Source organism: Bison bison, unplaced genomic scaffold (genome assembly GCF_000754665.1).
Source record: "Bison bison bison isolate TAMUID 2011002044 unplaced genomic scaffold, Bison_UMD1.0 scf7180017864333, whole genome shotgun sequence".
Classification (NCBI taxonomy): Eukaryota; Metazoa; Chordata; class Mammalia; order Artiodactyla; family Bovidae; genus Bison; species Bison bison.
In genome coordinates this window covers 818,920-833,754 of record NW_011494905.1, presented here as the reverse complement: position 1 = coordinate 833,754, position 14,835 = coordinate 818,920, and the positions used below count along the sequence as shown (strand labels likewise).

The window sequence follows — 14,835 nt, the reverse complement described above, 5'->3', positions numbered from 1 at the left end:
GCACACAAGAAAAGTATCTGTGACAGTCAGGTATGTGTGTATACATGTGTGTGTACATATACGTGAATGTATACACACAAATATATATTTTATGTGTATATTTTTTTTTCCTGCAAAATGAGGGTCAGGGCAATAATTTCTTTCTTTACAAGAATATATTTATTTACTACCAAAAAACAATTTAATGTCATATCTAAAATTAAAGCTTCTTAATATCTAGTCACAGCTTCCATGGTGGCTCAGATGGTAAAGAATCCACCTGCAAAGCAGGAGGCCCATGTTTGATCCCTGCATTGGGAAGATTCCCTGGAAAAGGAAATGGCAACTCACTTCAGTATTCTTGCCTGGGAAATCCCATGGACAGAGGAGCCTGGTGGGCTACATGCAGTCCATGGGGGTCTCAAAGAGTCGGAAATGACTGAACAACTAACACTTCAATGTCCAGTCATATACAGTCCTTCCACAGATAGAGCTCTGTTCTGATGTCATAGATAACATTTCCATATCTGGCTATGAGTTTTCTGCATTTAGGATAAATTTTAGATAATATATACTATAGTAGTCAATTTTTAAAATATAATTTTAAAATATAATTCAAAGACATTATAGGGCTACTTCTTTAAACTTTCATATATATATTTCTACTGACATCACATTATTTGACTTCTTCCTGAGATCTCTTTCCCTGAATAGCCTTTAGGTAAATTATGGTTTAACGAAAACTTGAGGTTGATTTCCTTCTACTTTCTTTTTTGATTCTTCTCCTACTTCTTAGGTGATAATTCACATTCCATAAAAATCAGTTCATGGGCAGAAACAACAGGAAGAGGAATGTGATTAGGACAGTGAACTATGAGTCAGAGACTAGGAATTCCATAGACAGGAGGGAAAAAACCTTCAAGCTGGGAACTGGGATTACTATAGGAGTTTACCAACTCCTAAGCCTCTGAGAGAAGCAAGGGCTTAACAACTTGGAGTTTGCCAGGCAATGAGTTAGCAGGGCAAAGCAGGCCAAACAATCATATGGGATCAGTAGCAGGCAGAATGCAAAATGCTTAGTACTCTTAGTCACTCTTTATTCGTCTTACTATAGTGAATTTCAGTCTAATGTGATACTAGCCCAAAATCCTACCAGTTGTAACAACTGTAAAAGTTGGCTGGCTGAACAGTCGTTATGGGATGAGAAGTGATCACAGCTCTTTTGGCAGAAGGGTTTTCTTTACTATGTTGAAATGGATGAAATTACAGTGATTCACATCAAAGAGGGAGAAAGTGATCATTAACTTATTACAACTCTCAAAAATAGTATGTTTTGAGGAGAGGACCAAAGCAATCCTTCTTCAAGTCTATCCTATGCCATACTCACTACTGTATTTTAATGTTCTAGATGAAAAAGGCTTCTGTGGTCAAACATGCTGAGAAATGCTGCATGACCTTCTTACTAGAAATGTTAATAAAATCCTGAGAAGTCTTGCAGTAAGACTATAAGCTCTTTTAATTTTATTCAATGTACTTTTATGATTAATGCTTTTAGTGTCCCACTAAAGAAACCTTTGCATACTCCAAGGCTGCAAATACACTTTTCTTTGTTTTTCCTAGTTTTTGGTTCTGAGTTTTGTATTTAGATTTATGGTCCATATCTATCTAATTTTTATGTATAAAGTGAGAAAGATGTGGAGGATGTGGAGGATGTGAAGATGTGAATCAAATCCACTTCAACCAGCAACATGTTTAGAAAGACTATCTTTTTCCCATTTAATTTACTTGCCACCTTGATAAAAAATCGTGTACATGTGACCTATTTCTGGATTGCCTGTTCTGTTCCACTGATATTATTCATCTATTCTTAGAGTAATACTTGATTAACTGTAACTTTTAAGTCTTGAATCACATATTATAAATCTCTCACCTTGTTGTTTTTTTTCCCAAGATTGTTTTAGCTCTTCTATATCCATTGCATTTCCAAATATATTTTAGAATCGGCTTGACAATGCCTGCTAGAATTCTGACAGAGATTTCATTGACTCTATAGATCAATTTCAGGAGGATTGGCATTTCAACAGTTCTGAGTTCTATAATCCATGATCATGGTATGGTTTACCCTTGAACAACACAGGTTTGAACTGAGTGGATCCATTTATACTTGAGTTTTTTTTTTCAGTAGTAAATGCAATAGTACTACATGATCTGAGGTTGGTTGAATCTGCAGATTTGGAACTCAGAGGGATGAACTGTGTATGTGGAGGATTGACTATACATTACATGTAGATGTTCAACTGCACAAGGGTCATCAGCACTACTAATGCCTACATTGTTCAAGGGTTAACTGTATGTGTGTATATATATATATATATATACAGACCTATATATATATAGGACTTTTAATTTTGATCTTCAGTTTTTCTCAGAAATGTTTTGTAGTTTTCAGTATAGATGTCTTGTGTTCTTTTAAATATTTATTTCTATGTGTTTGGTAATTTAATGGTGATATTTGCTTTTATTTTTTCATTGTTTTAGCTGTTCTAATTATTTCAAATACAATTTTTATATTGATTATAACCTGTGGCCTAATTAAATTCTTTAATTAGTTGAAATCATTTTTTATAGCTTCTATAAGACTTTCTATGTATACAATCTTTCTGTGTGTGAATCATGATAGTTTTGCCTCCTTTCTGAAATTTGGCCTTTTATTTCTTTTCCTTGCCTTATCACAGTGGCCTTATACTAAGCATGTAATATACATCATCTCATTTAATCTTCATAACAACTCAATTTTACTCCTATTTTACAGATAAGAAAACCAAGGCCCAGAAATGTTCAGTAATTTGCCCAATCAATATTACACACCTATCAACTGATCTTCAAGAAGGTAATGGCAACCCACTCCAGTATGCTTACCTGGAGAATTCCATGGACAGAGGAACCTGGCAGGCTATGGTCCACGGGTTGCAAAGAGTCAGACACGACAGAGAATAACACACACACACAAACACACATCAACAGATCTAGAGTTCAAACCTAGGCACTCTTACTCCAAACCTGTATTTATGACTACTTCTACCTACTTATGAGTAGCTTCTAAATTCGGAAAACTCAGAGGCACAAAAGCAAAAAATATTTTCAAATTAATAATAGAAAAACTCCTACTAAGGACAAATATATAAATAGTTCACACACACACAAAAGGCAGTTTCTTTTGAACATGAAGATACTCAACCCTACTCAAAATGAGAGAAATGAAAATTAAAACAATGCTAAAATGGTATAGCCACTATGAAAACAGTATGGTGGTTTCTCAGAAAATAGAATTGCCATATGATCCAGTAATCCCACTTTTGGGTTTATCTATAGATGGATAAACAAAATGTGATATCTACAACACAATGGAACATTTGAACGTTATTCAGCCTTAAAAAGGAAGGAAATCTTGTCATTTGCTACAACATGGATGAACTTTGAACACTTTATGTTAAGTGAAACAAGCCTCACAAAAAACCAAAAAGTGTTACTATCTGTAAAACAGACAGTCAGAATTTGCTGTATGAGGCAGGGAACCCAAAGCTGATGCTCTGTGACAACCTAGAGGGGTGAGATGGGGAGGGAGGTGGGAGCAAGGTTCAGGAGAGAGGGGACATATGTATACCTTTGGCTGATTCATGTTGATCTATGGCAGAAACCATCACAACATTGCAATTACCCTCCAACTAAAAATTAAATTGAGAAAGACAAAAAACTGTATGATTCCACTTATATGAAGTATCTATGCTAGTCAGATTCACAGAAAGTAGAATGGTGGTTGTTAGGAAATGGGGGAGAGGAAAATGGAGAGTTGCCATTTAATAGGTAAAGAGTTTTGGTTTTACAAGATGAAGAAGTTCTAGAGATTTGTTTCATAACAATGTTAAAGTACTTAAAACTAATGATTTGTACACTTAAAAATGGTTACGATGATAAATGTTACATTTTTTAAAATCACAATTTAAAATTTTTAAATTGTTTTGAAAACTTTAACACAAATTTTATTATGAATTCTTAAAAAAAAAAAACTATGCTGAAACCAGTTTTTAAGTTATCAGATTGGCAAAAATCTGAAAGTCTGATAACTCTCTTATATGTTTGTTGCTGGGGGAATACAAATAGAAACAATCCCTATGGAGTGCAATTAGGCAATAGCCACGACATCTTTTGATCTAGCGTTTCTACTCTGGTGAATTTAATCATTCAGATAAACTGTAAGAATATATGGGATGATACAGTCACAAGATTGTGAATTTCAGCATTGTTTACAAAAGAAAAATATTGGAAATAACCAAAATGCCCGTTACTGGATGATTGGTTTTTCGTTGTTGTTTAGTCGTTAAGTCGTGTCTGACTCTTTGTGACTCTGTGGACCGTAGCCTGCCAGGCTCCTCTGTCCATGGGATTTTCTGGGCAAGAATATTGGTGTGCGCTGCCATTTCCTTTTCCAGGGGATCTTCCCGACCCAGGGATGGAACCCACATCTTCTGCATTGGCAGGCAGGTTCTTTACCACTGAGCCAGCAGACATCTATACAATGGAATACTATGCAGCTATTTTAAAATGAGAATGCTTGTCATGTACTGATATGGAAAGAGGTTCAACATATAAGTGATAAAATTAACTGTATATATAATAGTATATGTAAAAAGGAGGAAAGTAGGAATCTATTTATAATTTTATAATTCCTTGATATATAAAGAAACTCTAGATATAGGAAAAGGATAATAATAAAATATAGTAATAGTAATAAAAATTATAATAGTGATTTGGGGGTCCTGAATGGGAACTGAATGGATAGGGGACTGGGGTGGGAAGATTTCAAAATAACTTTTTAATATGTTTTGGTCTTGGAACCATGTGAATATATCACCTATTCAAAAAACTCAATGAAAATTCCTGTGTGTGTGTGTGTTTAGTTCCTCAGTCATGTCTGACTTGGCCACTCCATGGACTGTAGCCCTCCAGGCTCCTCTGTCCATGGGATTCTCCAGCAAGAATACTGGAGTGGAGTTCTATGCTTAAAAATAAATTTTAGTGGTACCAACTGATATTAAATTATTCATAAAACAAATGTTTACCAAGTATATACTGTATGTCCAGTGGGCACTATTTGGGGCACTGGCAATATAGCACTGAACAAGATGTAGTTCTTGGCCCTCATAGAACTTCTATTCTAGTGGGAAAGACTATATATTTTACTGATAAATTATTTAAGAAAAGTAAATCAGGATGAAGGAAAAAGCAGCAATGTAGCAGAAGTGAGGTGGTGGTGCCTCTGAGGAGGAGGTATCTGAGTAGAGACCTGAATGGAAAGAAGGCAGAAATTCTGCAGGGGAAAGTTTTCCTGGCAGGGCAGCACACGCCCTGGGGCAGGAACATGCTTGATGTGTTCTAGAAATAGCAGGACATTTATGCAGCTAGAGCAAACTTTGTGAAGTGAATGAAGTAGGCCATGATGTTCAACAGGTGGTCAGAAAGCAGATCATACAGGCTTCATGGGGTATGTGCAACGGTCTGGGTGTGAAAGACAGCTACCGGAGGTTTTTAAAAAAAACCTGACAGTATCTTGGTTAAGATTAAGCCCGGGCACACCTGTGTGTTCTTCCAGGTGGTTAAAGGACCGAAATACTTCAAATTCGGTTAGTAAACAGCTGCTTCCCTGGTAATAGTGTCACCTGCCATACTGGCTTCTCTTCCAGGACACCCAACCCCCGCCCCTCCTCCATGAACTGATTACTAAATAAGTAAACCAGCCCAGCAATAGCTACTGAGTTGGCAAAGTTTTAATCAGCTCAGGAACCTAGAATCATTGCAGTTCAGCCATCTACAGGATGAACCAACGTCTCAGTTTATTACAGTCCTAGAACCTGCCTAGGACAGGGTCTTGGGCTTCTATCCCACCAAGGGCCAGCTGGGGCCCAGTACTGCCACGTGGGCTGTCACTCAAGTCCAGCAAGAATAAGAGGCAGACTAGAAAAATAAACTAAACGTCCCTGAGGTCTGAGGCAAAGCCAGAGCAAAGGGGAAACCCAGAGTACTTCCGTATAAACAATCAGTACTTCCTGAATGATCTGAAAGGCTACTGGCCCACAGCCAGCCTTTATAACTTTTATATAATATATTAACCGCATCAAAATTTGTTTCTCTGTTCAAAGTTATACCATTTTCCAGTACCAAGATTTTTTTTTTCCAGATATATCGTGGCAAAAGGGAAATAGAAAATAACAACCTCTCTAGCACCAAATGCAACCTTAACACTCTCGTAGCTGCACTCAATAGAGTCAATGTTTGTATAACAATGCGTACTTCCTGGAATCCCAGTACCAAAGCAGAACTACAACAGCTGAACTGCAACAATTTTAACTTCAAATACGAAATTTATTTTACATAGGACAGTATGGGGAATTTAGTCTGGAAAATTAGTACATATGTCAAAGTCTTAAAAAACATATTTCTCCAAAGTTGCAAGAAATTTCTAAGGCTGCTTGCCATTTCCATCCATTTCACAAAGTTCCTCCTCTTTGAAAATACACTCTGTTGCTCTTAAATTTAGGATCCCAATATCTGATTAAATCATGTTAGTTCTACTTAGTTCTCATTCATTTGATTTCTTTGAACATCAAAAGCTCCAGTTTAATTACCTGAGAGACTACTAAATATTTGCTAACATAATCTTGTAACAAGAGCCTAAACTAAAGAGACAGCAACCATTAAGAACATCAGGGAGAAATTTCAGCACTACTTGGAAATAATCAATCTTTGGGCACCAGATATATATTCCATCACTTTTACTTTCTGACCGTAAGCACCTTTACTCAATCAAAGACAAGACATTAAAAGTCATCTCATGCAAGCAGGAGGACCTGTGTTAGCAGAATACTTGCTGAAAGACTTTAGGACTTCCCTTTTCTTAAAAAAAAAATAAATAAATAAAACTATTGTGAAATGCTGAAACTTTCTTGCAAGTAGGTCTAGTATACAAGATTTAGTACCTTAATTTAATCTTAGAAATTGTTTCCACCATGCTTTCATATTCAAATATCAAAATATTAAAAAAAAAAGTACTTACACTGCAGCAACCTGAAGTCGGATCAGACAGCATGAAACTACCAGCAGCTGCCTGCTTCCTCACAGACTAAACTTTGTTCCCTTCCTGGCTGGTTCTGGATCAGGTTCACTGATACACATTTACCATGGCCTTGGAAGCTACCACCCAACAAGGTGGGAGGGTTTGTTCATTAAACTTCTGCTTGATAACCACCTATCAGCAACTTCTCAGAGGTTTACCTGGACATGTTTAAAGAGGCAAATTTATGGAAGATTACAGAGAAAGCCTGAAGAGTCTCCTAATCTCTGATGGCTGGGTTTTGGTTTCAGAGGGAATTTCCCTATGTTCCTAGAAAAACCAAACCAACCAACCAACACAATAATCCTCTGGGATTCAAAAATCTTGCTTCATAAAAGTTCTCCCACCTCCTCAGAGTGCATACATGGTATAATCATGGCAGAAAGAGGCCAGAAAGTTGCTTTCTATTATAGTTCCCTGTCACCTCCATTCGCCCCAGCTCTTTCACTAGTTGGGAAACAATGCAGAGTTCTTATTAAACGTAGTGCTTTCTGACATAGAAACCACTTGCTGATCTAATGTAAAGTGAGAACTTAAGACCCCCCGTCCCTGCCAAATTCTGCTCTTCACAAGATAAAATATTATGCTGCATCATCCCTTTCCACATCCCTAAGCTTCTTTCCCTCTGAGCTACTATATTTCTATAATTTGTAGCATTAGCCTTTGGAGCAAAAACCATTTACTATGTATTTAACTACACTAATCACTTTATAAACATTATCTTATTCTCTCCTAAGCAATATATTTGGAATCATCTTCAATTCTTCTTAGTCTGATTCTTGTTCCTAATTTGGCCCCTTCACTATCTTGGTGATCCTCTGCAATAAGCACTGTGGCAGGTAGAATAATGACCTCCTCCACAGATGTTCATTCCCTAATCACTGGAATCTGTTACCTTACACAGCCAAGGGACTCTGTAGATGCAGTTAAGGTTTAAGAGACAGGGAGATTATCTGGATATGTCCAATTTTTCCCAGCTTTGGTAAGAGAGAGGCATGTGAGGGCTTGACTTGCTCTTGCTGGCTTAAGGAGGAGGAAGGGGGCTGATAGAAGCTGGAAATGGCCAGAGGAAACACATTCCTCCCTAGAGCCTCTGGAAAGGGACATGGCCTGAAAAAACTTTGGTTTTAGCCTCATGAGACCCACATTGGATTTTTGACTTACAGAACTGTTAGATAATAAATTTGTGTTGTTTTAAACCACTAAGCTTGTGACCACTTTTTATGGCAGCAATAGAAATATAGGTAATTTAATTTCAAAATGTCTTTTTGAAAACATAAACCCCAAACTGATAGAATATGCCAAATGAAGTCTGATGAAGAAAAAAAAAATACTTAAAACTTTGTTTTTAAAAATCTGACAAACTTGGTAGCTTGCTTTTTTTTTCTTTATAACTTTTTATTTTGTATTGAGGTATAGCCAATTAACAATGTTGTGATAGCTTCAGGTGAACAGTGAAGGGACTCAGCCATACATATACATGTGTCCATTCTCCCCCAAACTCCCCTTCCATCCAGGCTGCCATATAACACTGAGCAGAGTTCCATGTGCTATATAATAAGTCTTTGTTGGTTATCCATTTTAAATATAGCAGTGTGTACAGGTCCATCCCAAACTCCATAAGTATCCATTCACCCCATCCTCCCCCGCTTAGCCCATCCTTCTAATATTAAGGTAATTTTGAATCATGCCTCTGTACTCTGTCATCAGAAATATCTTTTTAACCCTAACTGCACTGGCTTCATCTCCATGTATTTACCAAGTTATCAATAAATAAACACTGAGTAATCAAGATCAAGAACAGAATTCTGAAACAGAGAACAGAGTCCTGTTATTAGAGATCTTCAATTTGACCTTGGTCCATAAATCAATACTCTCTGGGTACACAAGTCTGATTAGCTATAAAAACACTTACTTTCATGTAGCCTATACTGTTTTTAACTTCTCAAGCATATCAGAAGGATAAAATCAATGCCTTAATAAATAAAGGTGTGTCTACAGCATACCAATCCACTAGAACGCTTCTGGAAATGGAGATGCAGTTAGTTTGATGTCAGCAGTTTTTCTGTTTTTCAGTGCTGTCTCAGTGATTATCATTTTCTTTTATAAGAGTTTACAAACTATCAATTAATTATTCTTTCCAGAAGTCTACTTGAAATTAAAAGGAAGTTTTCCCAGTTGTAGGAAGTGAAAACAATCTCTGTCTCGAAGACATAGTGGAGGGAGGAGATGGGGGCCACTATGAAAGAAGGCTGGGGTGAGGACTGTGTGCCCTTGTAAGAGTATAAAACCCAGACTCGTCAGAGCAGTAGTGATTGTTGGAAGGTAGTGTGAAACTAGGGTTGAGACATATGATGTAAAGTCTTGAAAAGGGAACTAGGATTTACACTTAATATATTAGAAAATAGGTAAAACTGAAATATTTTAAAGAAGGAAAATAAAATTATGAGTACATTAATAATCAAATTGAAAAATGAGCAAAGTTATATGAACAGTTCACAAAAGAAGAAATATAAATGGCTCTTAAATATATAGAAAGACTCTCTACCTCATTCATTAAAAGAGAAACACAGTTCAAAATACAATGACATCTTAACCTATCAAACTGGCAAAATTCAAAGTCACATAAGGCACAGTGTTGGTGAAGTTATGGGTAAATAATGGAGGATAAATTGGTAAAACCACTGAAAAGCAAATTGGCAATCAAATTATGAATACATATCCCCTCTGACCGAACAATAACTAAAAAAATACATATATAAAATGATAATGTGTCCATAAATATTCACTGCAGCACTATTTGCAAAAGTTAAAGATGTTAATGAGAAGGGAACTGGTAAATTATAGTGCAGATACCCAGTAGAATAAGAAAACAAGGCATATTTATGTTGCTGATAAAGAATGATCAAGCTGTATTAAGTTTAAAAAGGTACAGTACAGAGCACTATATGTAGGATGCAACTATTTGCGTGTGTATGTTTGACAGAGAGAGACAAACAGAATACACTGAAAATCTCTGTGGAAGAACATCCAAGAATCCAGAAACAGTGGGTTCTCTCTAGGGAAGGGGCTGGTAGCTATGGTTCAAAGGTGGGAAGGAGACTTATGCATCCTTTTGTCCTTTCTGAATTTTTACCCAAGCCGATGTTACCTACTTAAAAATATAGATATGCTAAGTGGCAATATGGCATCCTGGAAAAGAAAAAGTAGAGTGGTAAAAAATCTGGCAAAAAACAAATAAAGTCTGGGTTCTAGTTATAGTCACGTACCCCTGTTAATTTCTTAATTTTGACAAATGAGCCATGGTTACATAAGATGTTACCATCTGAGAAACTAGGTGAAGGTACTATTTTTCCAACTTTTCTGTAAATCTAAAACTACTCCCTAAATAAAAAGTTTATTAAAACAAGAAACATTTAACAAGTTAATAGGGCAGCTATGGTAGAAATGGCTTGGAGAGAGGACAGATTAGAAGCAAAGAGGCCAGATGCGAAACTGTGGGAGTAATCCTGGCATGAGGTGATGAAGGCCTGCCTGAGGGTAAAAGTCATGAAAACACAATGAAAAGAACTAACATAGATATAATATATTTCAGAAGAAAAAAAATCAAATATTTGCAGTAGTGGAGAGAGATAAGAATAATGAAACTAGGGACAAAAGATGAAAATTGGAAAAGGAAGCTGGTTTGAAGGGGAATGAGATGCATGTAATTAATTCATTCAGCAAATATTTGTTGGTACTTACTACGCCAGGCACTATGCAAGGCACTGGGGATGTGAGAGTGACCCTAAATGTTTTAGTTCGATTGTCCAAAAGGCCTCTGAATATCAGAGGATGAGAGTTCAGGGGAGAGGACAGACTGGGATAGCTGAGAGAGGTGATAGAGTGAGGAAGGAGAGGCCAAAGGTGAGCCGCAGAACAGAAACACAATTGGGGAAAGAGCATAGAAGCAAAGAAGACAGGGAAGGAACGGACAGAGGCTTTTGAGAACAAGCATGGTGAGGTAACTTCTGGGAAACGAAGATAAAAGATCAAAGAAGTATTCCATCAAATGTACTGTACAAGAAATGAGGATATACAAAAGACCACAACACGACGGGTTAAAGAGAGAGAACTGATGGCAAAGGAGGTCACTCAGGAGACCTTTTCACTTTCAGAGAAGCCTAAATGGAACCCAGATCACAGAAATCGAAGTTTTCTTAGAAGAGAGCAATTCTGAGTCAAAGGCCTTCAAGAAATGGGATTCCATTTATTATCATGCTTCTCAAACTGGGTATACGAAGCTACGGCATAGACTGTTTTGTAGAATCAGCTTCACTGGAGGAAAATATACAAACAGGAGAGAAGAATGCAAAATTTGCATATGTTTCTAAAATTCAAACAGTTCCTAAAATTTCAAGCATGGGAGTCACCTTCTTCTTTTAGGGCTACAAATACACTCACCCCTTCCATAAAGGGGTACTTGGGCAGAAATTTGAGAAGCACCTATATAATGGTCAGCTATCCTGAAATGTGGTCTTGCTACTAAAACTCAAGATAACCATAATTTTAAAAATAACTCAGTGAACTATGGCCCCACATGGCAAATTACAATAAACATTTCACATTCAAAGAAGAAAAATAATGAACAAAATATTGGATTTATTATATTTGCCATTATTTGATATTTCTATTCATGTAACATATATTATTTATCTTTTATGTTTATAGGTAAGCTTGGCTACATTCTGAGAAGGAAGTCATATTGTCAACTATACTTAGATGCTTTATCAATGCTATTTGAGAATGATGAATATATACTAAGTACCAACAAATACCATATACATATATATGTGTGTAAATATATACAGACATATATACATAGGGTAAATATGTATGTATGTGTGGTCTGTGTGCATATATACATGCATAAATGTATATATATAAGCATACACATACAAACATATACTGTAAACATGATGTTAATGCAAGAATTGGCGACTATGCTTCAAATTCTAATTTATAACAAAACAGCTGAAATCTTGGCTGATGTGTAGTGCATGGTCTATTGGTAAAATGCAAGTGTAGTTTTCATATGTAATTTGCTGCCAAGTAAAGTAACATACTACTTTGGCATTGAAGTGAAGTGAAGTCGCTAAGTCGTGTCCGACTCTTTGCGATCCATGGACTGTAGCCTACCGGACTCCTCCATCCATGGGATTTTCCAGGCAAGAGTACTGGAGTGGGTTGCCATTTCCTTCTCCAGAGGATCTTCCCGACCCAGGGATCGAACCCGGGTCACTTGCATTGTAGGCAGACGCTTTAAATATATATTTGAAAGCTTTGCTCTGATATTTTCCATCTAATTTTAAACAGTCTTGGTCCACAAACCACAAGGCAATGCTTCCACCAAGTAAAGATTTCTTTTAAATCTTTTGTGTGAGAAAACCATTAGAGCAGTAACAGTGTAGGTGATATACAGGCGCTTCTTGAAAATGTCATGGCAAACTATGTACGATTAGTAATTAAAAAAAAAAAAATCAACTATCTAGTCTAATGTCATCTGAAGGAAGAAATTAATATCAACATTTACTACCCTACTGTAATTCTGATACTTAGGGATTTTTTACGATTTGAAAGAAAATCAATTTTAAGAATAGTTAAACCAGCTTCTTTTCTAAATGGTTGAATCTCTAAACTATAGGGTTAGCCAAAAAGTTCGTTTGGGTTTTTGTAAGATGGTATTGAAAAGCCTGAACAAACTTTTTGGCCAACCCAATACCAGTTACCAACAGAGCAAATAGCTTTCACTACTCCACCTTGTATACCTTGTCTGAAAGTACCTCTTGAGGCTAAGAAACAAAAAGTTAATGTAGCACTGAATCTGAAAGACAAAATTATAGCTTTCACACGTATTTCATTCAGCCTGGACTGTTAGAGGCATGTTGTCACTTCTTAACATCATCTACTTCCTATAACTCTCTGCTGTCACTTCTTAAAAAAAATGCTGACATTCTCATGTTCTGAGAAAGGAAATCTGAAATGATATCCTACGGAATAATACATTATTTTGTTTTCCTACTTGACCTTAATTATCATGAAAATGGTAGAATTCTCAGCGATTCCCTTTCTGTCCTAAATATATATTCAAGGAATGAGAATTGATACAAGCACTTTGGATATCAGTTAAATGGAATTACTAGTGTCTCCAAGCAATTTGTTATGATCTAGAAAAGATGAAGAAGCATGTTCCTACAACCAGCAATTTAACTCCCAGGTACACACCTTAACCCAGCTTCCTAACTGCTGTTCCATGGCACCCTGGTGGGCAACAAATGGAGGGTGCCCAGGGGTGGATCTCACAGGGGTGCCCAGATATGGATCTCCTCAACCCTTCAGCCAAGAAGAAGCCCCCAGGCCAGAGACACAGCTTCATTCCTGTAATGGAAAGCTTTGTACAAATATTATCTATAATTTTCCATGTGTGCTATGGCATGAAAAGGGTTGGGAAACACTGAGAAGTTCTTACCTGTATGTGGCAGATGTATAGTCAGGAATATGTATACATATAGGAGCAATGTTCATAATAACTAAAAATGGGACTATCTCACATGTTCATCAATCAACTCCTCTGCCAATAAATTCTGGAACACTCATATGATGCAAAGTTATACAGCAGTGAAAACTAATGAGCAACAACTATACGCATTGACATGGATAGATCTAAGACTGTAACACTGAACAGAAAAAAAGTTAAGTCCCAGAAAAATACATACAATATAATTCTATTTTTATAAAACTCAAGAACAAGTAAAACTAATAAACAGTTTAATGATACACAGATATGTGATAAAACCATTGAAAAAGGACAAGAAAATTATTAACACAAAATTCTCTGGAAGGACACTGTGCTTCTATTGCAGGGGCACAGTTTCCACCCCTGGTTGGGGAACTGAGATTCCACAAGTTGCAGATTACAGCCAAAAAAAAATCAGAACGTTGATTACCTCTGAGGGAGGATGAAAAGCTTGGGATCACAGAGGAGTGCACAGGAGATATTAGAGAATAATGGTCATATTGCTTTTATAAAACCGGGAGGTAGGGACACATATGTTCCATATATAGTTATTCCATAAGCGTTACAGATATAAGAATATAAAAGCCCTACTTTGTCCAGCAGTAGACAGCAGATCATTTGTGATCTCTGCAACAGTATGAGGTGCATGGAACAGGAGGGACAGAAAGCATCAAACTAGACAGAACACCACAGGTCAGACACTGAACCTTTCCCTACAAACGCACACACAGTTTGCAACAGGAAAAATCTGTAAGCTATACAATAACAAAAAGTTAAGACTAAATTCAATATGCTATCATTATGCATATGTTAACATTAAATAAAACACAGATTTAAAGAATCAGGACTGAATAAACTGCCAGCCTATGGATGAATAACTCTTCTTGCTATTTTCTAAACAGTCCACATTTCATTGTGTATTTAGGCCACACAAAAGACATTTATGGACTGACAATACTTTAATTCATCATGTACATCCAGCCATGTTTGCTTAGTCAAATGCCTGTTTCTCAGTGTCACTTAAGGGCAGGTTATTAAGCCTCAAGAGCAAGAACTAGATCTGTTTCATCTGATAATAACTATCAAAGAAAACGCAATGAAAACAGTTTAAGAATTCCTGCCTCTACTCTGT

At 36.6% G+C, this 14,835-nt stretch overlaps 1 protein-coding gene across 3 annotated transcripts in view; it reads right to left on the bottom strand.

Moving 5' to 3' along the window:
* The window catches only part of MAP3K13 (mitogen-activated protein kinase kinase kinase 13), a 161,299-nt gene that overhangs the window by 122,789 nt on the left and 23,675 nt on the right, over positions 1-14,835 (bottom strand). The window contains exon 1 of one of the 3 annotated variants that reach the window (XM_010853868.1): positions 7,091-8,456. The exons of the other annotated variants lie outside the window; for them this stretch is intronic. The gene's annotated coding sequence lies outside the window, so the exon portion shown is untranslated. Of the gene's footprint in view, positions 1-7,090; positions 8,457-14,835 lie in introns of those variants that run through there. 3 annotated transcript variants of the gene reach the window in all.